The following is a 17,931-nucleotide window of genomic DNA, read 5'->3' on the forward strand; positions in this document are numbered from 1 at the left end:
GGCTTCTACCCACTGTAAATGAACTCCACACACATGTACCACCTTGTGCATCTGGCTTTATGTGGGCCCTGGGAAACTGAACCTGGATCCAGTGGCTTTGCAGGTAAGCACCTTAACCAAGTTATTTTTCCAGCCCAAGATAAATATTCTTATCAAAGAGGACAAGGGAATTTTAACTCATCTGGGCATTTATAAACACCCTACAAACACCATACACAATGGGTAGATTAGTTAATTTTCTTGTTACTATGATAAAATACCTGCCACAAAACAATTTGATGGAAGGAAGGGATCATTTTAGCTTCTGGTTTGAAGGTACAGTCCATCATAGTGGTGGGAAGATAAAGCAGTCTGCATGTAGTCAGAAAGCTAAAGAGATGAATGACAGTACTCAGCTGGTGTTCCTTTTCTATTTAGTCCGGGACCCCAGCCCATGGGATGGTGCCGCCAGCATTCAGGATGGGCCTTCCCTCCTAAGTTAAGCCTCTCTGGAAATGCCTTCACAGAAAAGCCCAGGGGTGTGTCTCCAACGGATGATCTTAATGGCAACTAGTAGTTCTTTAGTCTGTGCTAAACTAGAGGCTCTAGCCAGAACGGCAAGGTAAGAAAATGAACATGGTATAAAGGTTGGTGAGGAGGACAAAGAACTGCCATTATTAGATGATAGTTTAAATTATTTGTTTATTTGCAAGCAGAGGGAGACAGAGAGAGAGGGAGAGAGAGAAGAGGGACAGAGAGAATGGGTGTGCCAGGGCCTCCAGCTACTGCAAACAAACTCCAGAAGTATGTACTACTTTGTGTATCTGGCTTACATGGGTCCTAGGGAATTGAACTTGAGTCATTAGCCTTTGCAGGCACGCACCTTAACCACTAAGCCATCTCTCCAGCCTATAGATGATATATTTTATGAAATATTTTAGCTGGGGTGGTGGCGCATGCCTTTAATCCCAGCACTCGGGAGGCAGAGGTAGGAGGACTGCCGTGAGTTCGAGGCCACCCTGAGACTACATAGTGAATTCCAGGTCAGCCTGGACTACAGTGAGATCCTATCTTGAACCCCCCCCAATTTTTTTTCTCATTTATTTACGAGAGAGAGAGAGAGAGAGAGAGAGAGAGAGAGAGAGAGAGCGTGAGCGCACGAGCGAGTGAGCAAGCAAGCATGCAAGGGCCTCCAGCCACTGCAAATGAGCTCCAGATGCATGTGCCCCTTTGTGCCATCTGGCTCACGTGGGTACTGGGAAATCGAACCTGGGTCCTTAGGCTTCACAGGCAGCGCCTTAACCACTTACCCATCTCTCCAGCCACTAGATGATATTTTACTTATAAAAATCTACCTCAAGAGCAGGAGAGATGGGTCAGTGGTAAAAGCTGCTTCCTTGCACAGTTTGCTTGCTTGAGTTCAATTCTCCAGCATTTATCATGTAAAACCAGATAGGCATTTATTTATTTGTAGCAACAGACCCTGGAGTGCCCACTCATGCAAATAAATAATCAAATAAGCATTATTTCTAAAAACAAAAACAAAACTACCTTGAGCATCATGGTGTATGCCATTTAATCTCATCATTGGGGAGGCTGAGGTAGAAGGATCATTGTTAGTTTGAGGCTAGCCTGGACTATAAAGTGAGTTCCAGGCCAGCCTGGGCTAGAGAAAGATCCTATTTCAAAAAGTAAAAAAATAGAAAACAAGGGCTGAAGGGATGTCTTAGCCATTAAAGTGTAAGCACCCAGGTTCAATTCCCCAGGACCCACGTTCACCAGATGCACAAGGGGGACATGGTGTCTCGAGTTCGTTTGTGGTGGCTGGAGGCCCTGGCATGCCCATTTTTTTTCTCTTTCTCTGTCAAATAAATAAAGGATTAAAATAAAATAAAAAACAAAATACATCAAATCAACTTAAATTATTAGTATGAAAGTTTAGCAAAATTGGTAGATTAAAAAAATCAGAAGGAGGGCTAGAAAGATGGCCCAGTGGTTGAAGGCACTTGTTTGCAAAGTCTGTTGGTCCAGGTTTGATTCCCCATTGCCCACATAAAGCCAGATGCACAAAGTGGTGCATGCAATCTGGAGTTCATTTGCAGTGGCAAGAGGCCCTGGCATGCCTATTCTCTCTGCTTGCAAATAAATAAAAAAAAATAAAATTTACCATTTTAGGGGATGGAGAGATGGTCTTGTGGTTAAGGTATTTGCCTGCAAAGCCTAACGACACAGGTTTGATTACCCAGTACCCATGTAAAGCCAGATGCACAAAGTGGCACATGCATCTGGAGTTCATTTGCAGTGGCCGAAGGCCCTGGTGTGCCCATTCTCTGACTCTCTTCTCTCTGATTGCAAATAAATAAATAAACTTTAACTAATTCCAGGTCAGCCTGGGCTAGAGCAAGACCTTATTTTGAACCTCCACCCACCCAAATTACCATTCTAAGCCAGGCTTGGCAATTTTCACTCAGTGATTTTAAAATGGAATGCAACAAGAATCAAGACTGTACTATAAATCCCTGCTGATTCCATACAGACTCATGGTGGTGAAGGTTTGATTTCCTCTTCCATAAGGCTGAAGTAAGTGTTGAGTGCTACCTTTGAACTGCAGCTGTTTGTGTTTCCTTCATGAGAACTTTATTCTTGGGTAAGGAGGTCAAATGCTTTGTAGGTCTACGTACCTTTCGTTGACAAAGTATATTCCAGAGTGCAATAATAATACAAGATATGGTGATCCAGCTATAGCACTCCTAGGCATATATCCTAAGGACTCATCTCATTTCCTTAGAAGTACGTGCTCAACCATGTTTATTGCTGCTCAATTTATAATAGCTGGGAAATGGAACCAGCCTAGATGTCCCTCAACTGATGAGTGGATAATGAAGATGTGGCACATTTATACAATGGAGTTCTACTCAGCGGTAAAAAAAAAAAATGAAGCTATGAAATTTGCAGAAAAATGGATGGATCTGGAAAGGATTATACTAAGTGAGGTAACCCAGGCCCAGAAAGCCAAGCGCCACATGTTCTCCCTCATATGTGGATCCTAGCTACAGATGATTGGGCTTCTGCGTGAGAAGGAAAATACTTAGTAGCAGAGGCCAGTAAGTTAAAAAGGAGATATAAATGGAAGAGAAAGGAAGGGAGAAGGGTACTTAATAGATTGGTATTGTATGTATGTAACTTCAATGATTGAGATGGGGAGGTAATATGATGGAGAATGGAATTTCAAAGGGGAAAGTGCGGGGGTGGGGTGGGGAGGAAGGGTTATTATGGGATATTTTTTATAATCTTGGAAATGCTAATAAAAATTGTGAAAAAAAATACAAGATATGGAATGATTTAGCTTTAAAAACCGGAAATTTCATAAAATGTTACAGCCTTGCAACTTTTGCCTTTGAGTCTATTGCCCAACAATGCAGGGGATATTCCTGTTTCTCTCATAGACAGTTCAGCCCCGCAAGCGAATATTAAAGTAGAAAGGACATACTTAATACAACTCCCAATTTCAGTAGACCCTTCACGTTTGCAATACTTAAAACAAAATGTGGTTATCTTGGCTCTCTAAAATTTTGAAAGGTAGCATATTTCGGATTTTTTTTTCCCTGTAGATCACTGTATAAGATATTAGAGTTAAAAAGAAAGCTGCTGTCCCACTTGGCTCTGGCTGCCTAGGCAGCGAGTGGATGAATGGGTGCTTGTGACCACTACTGCCCAGATAGCTCTAAGGAGAGGGGACACAGTGCTGTGGTCAGTTGATGCACTTTAGCAAATATGAGTTAAGTTTACCTCAATATTTATCTTTGAAAAGATAGGGCTGAGCTTGCCTACCTTTGCTCTGGATATTTCCAGAAAAAGTCACAAAAGTTGTATGTAGGTCTTTTGTGTTGAAAAAATGGTATAGAATCATAGTGTAATGTTTGGGACCCATACCATGTTCACTTAACTCCCAATTTTCTGTTTCTTTGGTAAAGTTGTAACAATTTTTTTGTTGCTTTTCTTGAGGTAGGGTCTTACTGTAGCCCAGGCTGACCTGAAATTCACTATATAGTCTCAGGGTGGTCTCGAACTCATGGCAATCTTCCTACCTCTGCCTCCCAAAGTGCTGGGATTAAAGGCGTGCACCACTTGGTATTTTTAATTTTCTTTTGGCTTTTTTGAGGTAGGGTCTCACTGTAGCCCAGGCTGACCTGGAATTCACTATGAAGTCTCAGGGTGGCCTCGAACTCACGGTGATCCTCCTACTTCTGCCTCCCGAGTGCTGCCATTAAAGGAGTGTGCCACCATGCCTGGTTTAATTTTTGTTTTTTATTTAGTGTTAAATACTTAAGCAGTGAATGTTATTATTAGTTTTTTTTTCTTCTTTTTTTTTTTTAATTTTTTGTTCATTTTTTATTTATTTATTGGAGAGCGACAGACATAGAGAGAAAGACAGATGGAGAGAGAGAGAGAGAATGGGCGCGCCAGGGCTTCCAGCCACTGCAAACGAACTCCAGACGCGTGCGCCCCCTTGTGCATCTGGCTAACGTGGGACCTGGGGAACCAAGCCTCGAACCAGGGTCCTTAGGCTTCACAGGCAAGCGCTTAACCACTAAGCCATCTCTCCAGCCCTTTTTTCTTCTTCTTATAAAGGTCTGAAAACAGTCATTCCTTGTTAAGAAAAGATATGGTGTAACATTTATTACTGTGTGACACAGATTATATAGTTTTAAAGATAAAAGTTTGAGATTATCACTTATCACCACCAGCATCACTACTACAATAGTGGCGCAGATTTGCTTAAGGAAACTCATTCATTGTGAAAGGACTATTATTTCTTTACTAAGCACCAGTAAGCCATATATTTAAATTAATTGTCTGAAATACTCTAAACATAAAATTGTCCCAAATAACTGAAGATATTTTAATAATGTAAAAGACAACTGTATGGAAAGTATTTGTCTTATACCCATGGCTGGGGTAGAGTGGCAGTATCTATAATTTTTCTTAAGAGGATCTCCTTTCTATTAAAAAAGTTTTATACTTTTGTCATTTTTTTAGAATTTTTTTTTCTTTTTCTCATGGTGCTGGAGATTAAAGCCAGGGCCTCATAACATACTAGACAAGTCCTTCTACCACTGAGCTATATCCCTAGGCCAAGTTGTTTTTTTTTTTAAATTGTTTTAGAAGTTTAATTTTGAATTCTTGGAACACACACACACTGTTTATTTCCTTCTACCTGTGCCTGTTTTTCCCCTCTCAGTTGGAGCTGGTGTCCAAATTTCTGAAAATACATGTTCTTCAATGATTTTACTGTTTAGGAAAGTTTTTGTTGAGGATACATTTGAAGACTGACATTTTCATGTTGTCTTTTATTCTGTTTACCTCGGTGAAGTATAAATTTGATCACTGCCTATTTTTTTTTGTCTTTGAAGTACATCTTTTGTGTTTTTAAATGCACTTATTTTATAAGTGTAATTTTTATTACTGACTTTAAATAAAGAGGTAAAAATTAACGAAAATTCAAGGGCCGCAACAACAACAATAATCAGAGTGGTAGCATACCCTGTTATCCAAGCACTTGGGAGGTAGAGGCAATAGGATCAGGTGCTCAAGGTCATCTTTGACTATACAGAGTTCCAGGCCAGGAGCCTGAGCTACATGAGGTCATGTGTCAAAAACAAAATAGATGGATGGGCGTGGTGATGCATACCTTTAATCCCAGCAGAGGTAGGAAGCGCACTGTGAGTTTTAGGACAGTCTGGGACTATGGAGTGATTTCCAAATCAGCCTAGGCTAGAGTGAGACCCTACCTCAAAAAACAAATTAAAAAAAACCAAAAAAAAAAAACACAAAAAAAAAAACACCAAAAAACAACCCCCAAACCAAAAAACAAACAAAAACTAAAAAAGAGAAAAAAAGAAAGTCACAAAAATTGATTAAAGGGGCTAGGAAGATGGCTCAGCAGTCTAAGGCACCTGTCAGATGGTTTGATGGCCCAGTTCCCACATAAAGCTAGATTCATGATGTGGGGCATGAATCTGGATATTCTTTTGCAGCATCAGGAGGCCCTGGTGTACCTATACTCAAACTTTTTTTTTTTTTTTTTTTTTTTTTGGTTTTTCAAGGTAGGGTTACCCTCTTGCCCAGGTTGACTTGTAGTCTCAGGGTAGCCTTGAACTCATGACAATCCTCTTACCTTGGCCTCCCAAATGCTGGATTAAAAGCATGTGCTACCATGCCCGGCTTCAAATAAACAATTTTAAAAAGGTTTCATCAAAATAATAAAATTAAAAAATCGTTTGGTCATCAAAAACTATTATTAGGGCTGGGCGGGGTGGCACATGCCTTTAATCCCAGCACTTGGGAGGCAGAGGTAGGTGGATTGCCATGAGTTCAAGGCCACCCTGAGACTCCATAGTATATTCCAGGTCAGCTTGGGCTAGAGTGAGACCCTACCTCGAGCTAAAAACAACAACAACAACAAAACAAAACAACAACAAAAAACCCTGGTTAAATTCCTCAGTAGTGACATAAGCCACAGGCACAAGATGGCACATGCATCTGGAGTTCATATGCAGTGGTTAAAGGTCCTGGCGTGACCCTTCTCTTTAAAAACAAACAAACAAACAACTTTTTTTGTTGTTTATTCTTATTTGAGTGCGGCAGAGAGAGAAAGAGGCAGAGAGAGAGAGAGAGTGAGGGGGGGGGGGAGAGGAGAGAGAGAATGGACGCGCCAGGGCCTCCAGCCACTGCAAACGAACTCCAGATGCATGTGCCCCCTTGTGCATCTGGCTAACGTGGGTCCTGGGGAATCGAGCCTTGAACCGGGGTCCTTAGGCTTCATAGGCAAGCACTTAACTGCTAAGCCATCCCTCCAGCCTGGTGTGCCTCTTCTCTATCTGCCTCGATCTCTCTCTCTCTCAAATAAATAAAGTTAAAAAATTAAGAAAAGCTACTACAAAGCTGGGTATTGTGGCTCATGTCCATAATCCATAATTTAGGAAGCAGACACAGAAGAATCATTGTGTTTGAGGCCAACTGGGCTAATAGTGAGATCCCCACTGTCCACAACTCAAAAAAGGCATATTAGCCAGTCATGGTGGCATATGCCTTTAATCTTAGGACTTTGGAGGCTGAGATAGGAAGATCACTATGAGTTTGAGGCCATCCTGGGGTTATATATTGAACTGCAGGATACCCTACCTCGAGTTGATAACAAAAACATACTATTAAGAAAATGGACCATGGGATACTTTTTATAATCATGGAAAATGTTAATAAAATTTGAGGGAAAAAAAAAGAAAATGGGTTGGGCGTGGTGGTGCACGCCTTTAATCCCAGTACTCGGGAGACGGAGGTAGGAGGATTGCTGTGAGTTCAAGGCCACCCTGAGACTCCATAGTGAATTCCAAGTCAGCCTGGGCTAGAGTGAGACCCTACCTCGAAAAATCAAAAAAAAAAAAAAAAAAAAAAAAAGAAAGAAAATGGAAGCTGGGTGTGGTAGCGCATGCCTTTAATCCCAGCACTCGGGAGGCAGAGGTAGGAGGATCGCCAAGAATTAGAGGCCACCCTGAGACTACATAGCGAATTCCAGATCAGCCTGGGCTACAGTGAGACCCTACCTCAAGAAACCAAAACAACAACAAAATTAAATGGCTGGGAGTGGTGGTGCACATATTTAATCCCAGCCCTCGGGAGGCTGAGGTAGGAGGATCTCTGTAAGGTCAAGCCAGCCTAAAAGAAAATGGAGGGCTGAGGACATGGCTCAACAGTTAAAGGAGCTTGCTTGCAAAGCCTGTCAGCTTGGATTCAATTCCCTAGTACCCTGCGTAAAGCCAGATGCATGAAGTGGCACATGCATTTGGAGTTTGTTTGCAACATCAAGAGCCCCTGGCTCATTCACACTCTCTTCCTTGCAAATAAATAAAAATAAAATATTTTAAAAAGGACTGAATGGGGTAGAGAGATGGTTTAGCAGTTAAGGCACTTGTTTGCAAAGCCAAAAGATCCAGGATCAATTCTCCAGGACCCACTTAAGTTAGATGCACAAGATGGTACATGCATCTGGAGTTTATTTGCAGTGATTGGAGGTCCTGGAGTGCCCATTATCTCTCTCTCTCTCTCTCAAATAAACAAGGAAATAAATAATGAATAAAATATTTTTTTAAAAAGGGCTTATGAGATGGCTCAATGGTTAAGGTGCTTGCCTACAATACCTAACAACACAAGTTCAATTCCCCAGTACCCAGGTAAAGGTGGATGTGCAAAGTGGTGCAGGCATCTGGAGGCTCTGGCATGCCCATTCTCTCTCTCTCTTTGTTTACAAATAATTAAAAAAAATCAAATTCTCTATCTGCCTTTCTTTTAAATAAATAAATAAATAAATAAGTAAGTAAAATCATCTCAGGGGGCTGGAGAGATAGCTCAGCATTAAGGTGCTTGTCTGCAAAGCCTAAGAACCCTGGGTTGATTCCCCAGTATCCACATAAAGCCAGATGCACAAGAGAGAGGAGGAGAAAGAGAGAGAGGGAGAGAAAGTGTTTTGGGGCATGCCAGAGCCTCTTGCTACTTAAACAACACTCCAGACATATGCACCACTTTGTGTATCTGGCTGTACATGGGTACTACGGATTTGAACCCAGGCCATCAGGCTTTGCAAGCAAGTGCCTTTAACCACTGAGCTCTCTCTCCAGTCCTCTTTCACTTTTTATTTTTTAATTTAATTTAATTTTTTTCCAGGTAAGGTCTCATTTGAGCCCAGGCTGACCTGGAACTCACTATGTAATCTTAGGCTGGTCTTGAACTCACAGCAATCCTCCTACCCCTGCCTCCTAAGTGCTGGGATTAAAGGTGTGTGCCACCATACCTGGATCCTCTTTCTTTCTTTTTGTTTATTATTTATTTTTTTATTTGAGAGTAACAGAGAGAGGGAGATTGAGGGAGAGAAAGAAAATCAGAATGGGCACACCAGGGCCTCCAGCCACTGCAAACGAACTCCAGATACATATGCTACCTTGTGCATCTGGCTTACATGGGTCCTGGGGAATTGAGCCTCAAACCAGGGTCCTTAGGTTTCACAGGGAAGCACTTAACTGCTAAGCCATCTTTCCAGCCCCTCCCTCTTGCTTTTTAAACAAAATACTGTTTTTTAATTTATTTTTAATTTTTTGGTTTTTATTATTTGTATTTATTTATTTGAGAGCGACAGAGAGAGAGAGAGAGAGAGAGAGAGAGAGAGAGAGAGAGAGAGAGAGAGAGAATGAGAATGGGCGAGCCAGGGCCTGCAGGCACTACAAATAAATTCCAGACACGTGCATCCCCTTGTGCAACTGGCTAACATGGGTCCTGGGGAATCGAGCCTCGAACTGGAGTCCTTAGGACTCACAGGCAAGCACTTAACCACAAAGCCATCTGTCCAGCCCTATTTATTTTTATTTTTAAAATATTGTTGTTTTTATTTACCTATTTATGAGAGAGAATGGGTGCACCAAGGACTTTAGCCAATGCACCATATGTATCTGGCTTATGTGGGTTCTGGGGAATTGAACCTGGGTCCTTAGGCTTCGCAAACAAGCTCTTTAACTGGTAAGCCATCTCTCTAGCCCTCCTTTCTTTTTCATTCTTTTTTAGAGGTAGGGTCTCACTCTAGCCCAGTATGACCTGGAATTCACTATGTAATCTTAGGGTGGCCTCAAACACATGGAAATCCTCCTACCTCTGCCTCCTGAGTGCTGGAATTCAAGGCGTGTGTCACCATACCTGGCTTCTTTCTCTCTTTTAAAATTTATTTACTTAGAGAGAAATGGAGGGAGGGAGAGAGAATGAGTGTGCCAGGTCTTCTTGCCACTGTTAATGAACTCCAGATACATATATCACTTTGTGCATCTGGCTTTATGTGGGTACTGGGGAATTGAGCTTGGACCAACAGGCTTTGCAAGCAAATGTCTAACCAGTGTACTATCTTTCCAGCCCCATGTTCTGTTTCTTGATCTAGGAGCTTAAGTGGAATGCTGGGTTTGCGAAAAGTTGTCAAGCTGTTCCATTATGGTCTTTGTTCTTTTCAAGATATAATCCAACAAAGCATAAAAATTTGGGGCTTGCATAGTAAGCATAAGCCACTGGGTTCTATCCCCAATACTGTTAAGACAACCAATTAAACAACCCATCAAAAACAACAAAAAGCCGGGCACGATGTTGCACTCCTTTGATTCCAGCACTTGGGAGGCAGAGGTTGGAGTATCGCTGTGAATTCAATGCCAGCCTGGGCCTACACAGTGAGCACTTACTTTGAAAAGCCAAACAAACAAAGCAAAACAACAACCAAAATACAACCATCAAATAACCCATTCCAAACACCACTATAAAAATTATCAGACAGCCGGGCACGGTGGTGCACGCCTTTCATCCCCGCACTCTGGAGAAGAGGTAGGAGAATTGCTTTAAGTTTGAAGCCAGCCTAGGACTACAGTAAATTCCAGGTCAGCCTGGGCTAGAGTGAGACCCTACCTTGTTAAACTAAACAACAAACAGACAACCCCCCCCAAAAAAAACCCCTATCAGATGAAGCTGGGTGTGGTGCTGCACACCTTCAGTCCCTGTGCACACTCCTACCTGCCCAGCACTTGAGAGGCTGAAGAAGGAGGCTGAGGTCAGTCTTGGGTTACAGAGTGAGTACCAGGTCAGCCTGGGGTAGAATGAGACCCTGCCTCAATGAAACAAAACAAAACAAAACAAAAAAGGAGTCGCTGGTGGCAGGGGACAGGTTAAAGGTGCTTGGCTATATAGCCTAATGCCTACGTTCAATTCCCAAGTACCCATGTAAAGCTAGATGCACAACGTGGCACACGTGTCTAGAGTTCATTTGCAGTGACAAGAGGCCCTGGCATGCCTATTCTCTGTGTAAACCAAGCAACTTAAACAATACCATTTACAAAAGTAAATATTATGGGCTGGAGAAATGGCCCAGAGGTAAGGCGTTTGCCTTCAAAGCGGAATGATCTGGGTTCAATTCCTCAGTGCCCATTCTCTCTCTCCTTGCAAATAAATAAAAAAAATTAAAATAAAAAGTAAGTATTATAAAGAATCTAGAAATAAAGTACTAAGAAATACATGTGTGGGTTCGCTACAGAGACTTTGACACAACTCCACTAAAGATAACCTACATGACATCTCATGCTCGTGGGCAGTAGAAGGCCCAGGAAGAATCTCCAAGCCAGTCTGTACACCCAATTCAGTTCTCATTAAGAGTCCAACATTTCATTTTATATCCTGTCAAACCAGGTGGAAAAGGAAGGGGCGGAAATGGCCAGCGTGCCCTTGAGGACTCCAGCGGGCTGTGTACACTCACCCTTTCATCTCAACCCTATAATCAAGAGTGTGGGAGGGGTGTGAATCCATGCTCCACGAGGCACTGTTTCTCTGCGGGGGGAGGTGAGCAAGGGGCACAGGAGTAGGGCACTTATCCCATTTGGACCCCAACTCACCTAAAGAAAAACTGTCTCCAAGGATTAAGGGCCTGAATATTCACGTAAAAATAATTTGTAGAAACCTTCACGGCAGGCAGATCTGATTAAAAAGATCAAAACGCCACTCCACTTAACAAGGTAGTTAGGAACTACTTTGCCAGATGGTTGGGATGATTTTTTCAAAAGGAACTTGTTTGGGTGGCTCTAACCTTGCCAAGTTCAATTAAGCTGTCTAGGATGACATTTACTCCCTGTCTGGGTCCAATGTGACCAGTTGAAATGACAACCTCCATGTACCAGCGACGCCAGAAGATGAAATGATCTGCTGTCCCTATTAGCACAATGCTCAAAAGGCAACTTCCTGCCATCACAAGTGAACTTGTATACAATATAGTCTATTCTGACCAGTTCTTTAAAAATGGGGTAGGGCTGGAGAGATGGCTTAGCGGTTAAGCACTTGCCTGTGAAGCCTAAGGACCCCGGTTCGAGGCTCGGTTCCTCAGGTCCCACGTTAGCCAGATGCACAAGGGGGCGCACGCATCTGGAGTTCGTTTGCAGAGGCTGGAAGCCCTGGCGTGCCCATTCTCTCTCTCCCTCTATCTGTCTTTCTCTCTGTGTCTGTCGCTCTCAAATAAATTAAAAAAAAAAATTAAAAATGAGGGGTTAACACTGCCTTAAATACAACCTTCAAAATGATTGTGAGAGGACAAAATATGATTGTGAGGGCTGGAAAGATGTTTCAGTGGTTAAGAGAACTTTTATTTACTTTTTTTGAGGTAGGGTCTCACTCTAGTTCAGGCTGACCTGAAATTCACTATGGAGTCTCAGGGTGGCCTTGAACTCACGGTGATTGCCTCCCGAGTGCTGGGATTAAAGGCATGTGCCACCACACCCAGCTAAGAAAAAATTTTTAACAAGCATGAGGGCCTCCACCAGGCCTGAGATCCCTGAGCTGGATTCCCTAAAGCCAACGTAAACAGCTAAGCACATGCCTATAAACCTAGTCCTGTGGGGAGCAGAGACCAGAGAATTTCTAGAACTCAAGAATCTTTGAGGAGTCTCCTTCAAGGAAATAAGCAGGTGAGCAATGGAGGGGGACACCCTATGTTCTCTGGCTTCTGTATCTGTACACACACCACATCACATCAACTACATACATGAGCAAAAAATAATTTAAAAGTAAAACAAAAATGAAAATAAAAAATAAAGTATAAAAAGGTGTAAGCATAAATAAATAAATAAAGTAGCCCAATCACAGAAATGGAAAATAGAAAAATAATGGTTACCAAGAGTTGGGGGAAGCGGGGCTGGAGGGATGGCTTAACAGTTAAGGCATTTGCCTGCAAAGACAAAGGACCCAGGTTTGATTCCCCAGGACCCATGTTAGCCAGATGCACAAGGGGGCACATGCATCTGGAGTTTGTTTGCAGTGTCTGGAGGCCCGGGCACACCCATTCTCTCTCTCTCCCTCTTTCTCAGTCAAATAAATAAAAATAAAATGTTTTAAAAAAAGTGTTGGTGGAAGAAAAAAAGGAATGAGTATCTAATGTGAATTCAACAAAGTGAATATGCTAACAACTATTGAACTATGCACTGAAAATGGTTAAGGTTAGCAAATGTTTAATGGTTTTATCATTAAAAAATTAAAGAGAAAATGTGCAGGGAATAGTGGTACAAGCCTTTAATCCCAGCCCTCAGGAGGCAAAGGTAGGAGGATCGCTGTTGGTTCGAGGCCAGCCTGAAACTACATACTGAAATCCAGGTCATACTATAGCAAGACCCTATCTTGAAAATCAAGCAAAAAAAAATGGAGCCAGGCATAGTAGTGCACATCTATAATCATAAAACTTGGGAGACTGAGGCTGGAGAGATGGCTTAGCAGTTAAAGCACTTGCTTGGGAAGCTTAAGGACCCAGGTTTGATTCTCCAGGTCTCACATTAGCCAGATGCACAAGGTGTTGCATGTGTCTGGAGTTTGTTTGCAGCGGCTATAGGCCCTGGTGTACCTATTCCCTCTCTCTCTCCCTCCCTCTGTCTCTAATAAACAAAAATTTAAAAAAAAAAAAAAACCTTGGGAGACTGAGACAGAAAGATAGTGTTTGAGACCAGCCTGCAAAACTTAGTAAGACTGTTTCAAAATTAAAAGCGGGGTGGGGAGGTGGGGGGTGGGCTGGGGCTGAAGGTCAGGGATAGAGCACTTATCTAGCATGCAAAGGCACACAGTTCTGTCTCTAATAACACACACACTCAGAGACCGAGCCAAGTGGCTGCACTGATGAATCCATTTCTATGAATATTTAAAAATGGAAGCTATGAGCTAGGGATGTGGCTTGGCTGTAAAGTATTTATTTAGCATGTACAAGGCCTTGAGTTCAATCCCTAACATGGGTGACAAAATAGAACAAACAAAACTGAAAGCCATGTAACTAGAACCACCATCTCCTCAAAGATACAGTTCAAAAGCCATTAATGAGCTCCTGGATGGGATGAGGGATTCCTGATGGCCAGTATGTTTGTGCTCATCAGCTGCTTTGCTGAGTGCCAGGCCCATGGAAGTATCTGTTGGTCTCTTCCAGGTTCCACTGGGACACTAATAAAACTTTCAGAAGGCTGCTCCAAACTCTGGCATCCTGCATTGATCTGAAGGACCAATTCCCTCCACCTTCTGTTCATGACTCTGCAGTGGGCTCCTATGATAGCTACCACCTTCCATGTCAACTTCTGGGAACTTAGGCCCAATGGCCTCCCTGCACCCTCATGCTACAGTGACTGTCTTCAAGAAAATGTCCCAGGTTTGCTGCCAGCTGGGGTCCCCTCCATGTGCTCATCCATAACTCCCTCATGAGATGCAAAGCACAGCCACCTGAGTAGCCCACTCACTATTCCCTGAAGACAGTCTACTGGCCAGATCTCTTACTATGTCAGGTAGCTGCCCTTATAATGGATCCCTCAAGGCTCATCTCAGACCCCTCCCCCCGCCATACCCAGTGCCAGGAGCTCCCCTGAGCATGGCTCTCAGAACATCTTCAAATGCCTGCCCCTGGCTCTTCCCACAAGGAGCATGTGGAGCCTAGAGGGCTCAGGGATAGCCTCATATGTTCTAGAAAGGGCCAGCTTGCTGGGAACTATATGCTGAATGAAACAATGAGAATCCTGGCCTGTAAACCTCACTAAGCAGGCAATGTTTGCTTATGATCAAATTCCAGCAGACTGGGAGGAATCAGGACAGACTCCAGCCAATGCATTAGTGGCAGGGGACTGGTCTGCTGAGTCACAGTTGCCCCACACCCCAAGCTGGTTGTTCTTATTGCTCCCTTTGGGATTAACTCGAGATAGAACCTGCTTCCCTTGTTCTAGCTTGGTCCCTGCAACCGACTGTCTGCCTGGCTTCAAGTCATCCAAGAAAGGTGAGGTAGGACCAAGGACAGTGGGGGTGGAAGGCAGCCACTCTTCACAGGGTTGGGGCTGGACCTATCTTCCCTGCAGGTCCTCATTCTCTCACTGGACTCTGAAGTAAGAAATATTGTATTTGGGAGAACTAAAATCTAGAGATGCTATGTGTGGGAGTGGGGGTAATTAAAGAAGCCTTTTATCTTTGCCACCTCCTCATATTGCCCAAGGACCACAGCAGGGAAAGGATCTAACTGAGGACATGTAGTGATTTAGTAGGAGAAGCACGGCATGACAACGATCTCTAGCAACTAATAAATGGCCAGACTAGGACAAAAAGTCCTGAGTTACTTGAGGTTTGGCTTCACCTTTAGTTTATAAGCCCAAATCACTGTGTCCTTTATCTGGGGGTGAGGGGTCTAGTGGGACAAGGGTGAGCCGTCCATCCTGTTCTCAAGAGTTGTTGAAATTCAGGGATCAGCCTAGAGAGATGGCTTAGCAGTTAAGGCACTTGCCTGCAAAGCCAAAGGACCCAGGTTTGATTCTCCAGGACCCACGTAAGCTAGATGCACAAGATGGCACGTGCATCTGGAGTTCATATGCAGCAGCTGGAGGCCCTGGCATACCCATTCTCAAATAAATAAGTAAATAATTGAAAAATTATTTAAAAAATTCATGGATCCAACTAGCTTCCCAAGGTGGAGCTCTGGGTTTTGGGTGAGGCCCAGCTGGCTTCCACCCACTAGGATAAGATAATATGGGGACTATGGAGTAAGTTTGGGTTAAAAAATGTAACAAAAGGTTTCCCTCCTACACCCTGGGGCTCCATGAGTCACCAGGCTTTTGGGGGAATGCCAAGGTCATCATGACACAGCAAGAATCTTACTAGCCCAAGAGGGAAGTCAGCTCTGAAATGTCCTAAGAACAGGGAGGGGCTGGGGCTGCCAGGCCACTGCATGCAGGGCCATCATCAGGGTGGACCCTGAGCACTCACAGAGTCCATGGCCATCATGGTCCACGTGGGGGAACAGAACCAGAGGTGTGAGAACCCTGCAGTGAACAAATCTTCCTGTATCTTCCCAGTCCTAATCTTTCTCCTTTGCTGCTATGTGTGGGGAAGAGTCACTCTCCAGCCCTACCAAGGTCCTATCAGATGGGGAAATGCCCTTCTAGGCCCAGCGTTCTTTCCCTCAAGCTGTTCTACAAGGCCAGGGCCTTCTGCAGTGGGACAGTAAGTAGTTCTATTCCATACCTTTTGGGAAATGGAGTCTCTAGAAAGGGAGGGAGGGAGGGAGGGAGTGGCCACCGCAGAGAGAACCTGTGGGCTGAAAGCATATCTGGTTACTCTGTGTGACAGCCTCAGAATGCCCTCAGGAAGGAAGCACGGTGTTTGAGTGAGGGTTGGATAAGCACCTACAGAGGAAGGAGAGATGGTCACTTGGACCTAGCTTGCTCTAGCATGTCCCGCTTTCCTATGCGTGTGGCTGGCTTGCCAGCTACTGGCCTCCTTTTGGTTTCTAGGTCACACAGAGTTTGTCCTCAACTTAGAAGGCACTTGCTCTCTCAGCCTCCAACTACAGACCTTGCTCTCTAGGCTCTCCTTCTGGGACCAGTGTGCTGCAAGGGGTACAGGACATAAGGGTTTATTTGTGGCTTCTGACATTTGTGGTCCTTTGAGCTCTCCTAAAGCCCCTAGTTGACAATATACAGGCCCCATGAGAAGGTGGGGGGGACTAACTTCCAGAAGTACTTGATCATTGGATATTTAGTGAATGCATGGAGAACCTACAAGTCCTCCAGAGCAACTGATATCCTACCTCTTTACCTCTTGCCCTCAGTGGAGTGTCAGTCAGAACTCTGGGAACTGCCTGGGCACAGGGTCCTCACTCTGCCTCAGTTCCCTCCAGGGGAAATAGAGAGAAACAATGAGGCTCTTTAGCAAATCCCTCATCCTCTCCTACTTCCCTTTGCTGAAGCCAGCACTTCCCATCTCTGCTCTAGAAGCCACTCTGCTCTAGAGTAGAGCAGAGGAGAGCAAAGGGGAACTCTAATGATTACAAGGAAATAAAGTTGCCCAATTTTAGGCCAGTGAGAACTCACATAATCAGCCTGGGGAAAACAGCTTGAGGCTGTGTGGCTTTTGTTTGTTAGGTGAAAACCACAAGTGTCAGAGGAAGGTAGACACTTGCTTTAGGTTGCACAAGCTTGAATTTGTCTAAGAGTTAAGCGCCTGGTGTTATAAGCCATTTTTGTAGCCTGAGTTACAGTTGGTACATGCTTGTGACAGCATACAGTGGGGACAGGGAAACCACCCTGTTACTTTCTCCTCCAGTCTGGCCCTTGGAGCACAGGATCTAATGGTAAGAGCACTACATGGTATAAAGTTTGTGCCTGATACCCATAAGGCTCCTTTAAGGGGACTAGGATAGGACCAGGGCTAAACCTGCCATACTATATACTCCAACTGGGCACCTCCCTCAGGTCTTAAAAGTTATGGAGAGTCAGGGGACAATGTTTGGGATATACCTCTATCTTTTTCCCTTGCTTGTCTTCTCATTCCTTTTAAAACTGATCTTTCCCCCAGTTCTGATCAAAAATACAAAGGTGACAAGAGCAAGTTTGGCAAAGAGGGTAGCACGTTCTGTATGAACAAAGAGCCATAGTGTTCCTTCAGCATTGAGAGGGCCAAAATGTACAAGGTGCTGAGCCAGTGGCTACTCTGTCAAGAGCTCTTGCCCAAGATTACACAATAAGATAATGGTGAAGACAGTCACACGAGAATGAGCAGGTCCCAGAGTTGAAAGCAAGCAACTGAGCCTACTTCTGTCAGCCAACCCTGTTCCTATCAATTCCTACGCATGTCTTGCTGCCACACAGGACACAAGGGAGAGTGATCTAGTCTTGGCCCACAGCCCTACAATGATCCCACTCCTCCCATCTTGCTGTGTACCATCAGTACAACTTGCATGTGCCTTTGTTTTTCTTCTTTGGCCTTTCCTAACATAGCAAGATGGCAGTTGTGCCAGCTGGACAAGTGGGGCAAGGTAGAATGAGCAGAACCCTCCGGGAGGCTTTGGAAGACGTGGCAAAGAGGAGATGTTCAAAGAAAGTTTTA

General features: G+C 43.8%; 1 protein-coding gene across 1 annotated transcript in view; it reads right to left on the bottom strand.

The window, feature by feature from the left end:
* The window catches only part of G6pd (glucose-6-phosphate dehydrogenase), a 31,083-nt gene that overhangs the window by 11,942 nt on the left and 1,210 nt on the right, over positions 1-17,931 (bottom strand). The gene's annotated exons all lie outside the window — the stretch shown is intronic.

This window comes from Jaculus jaculus, chromosome X, assembly GCF_020740685.1.
Source record: "Jaculus jaculus isolate mJacJac1 chromosome X, mJacJac1.mat.Y.cur, whole genome shotgun sequence".
NCBI classification, from domain to species: Eukaryota; Metazoa; Chordata; class Mammalia; order Rodentia; family Dipodidae; genus Jaculus; species Jaculus jaculus.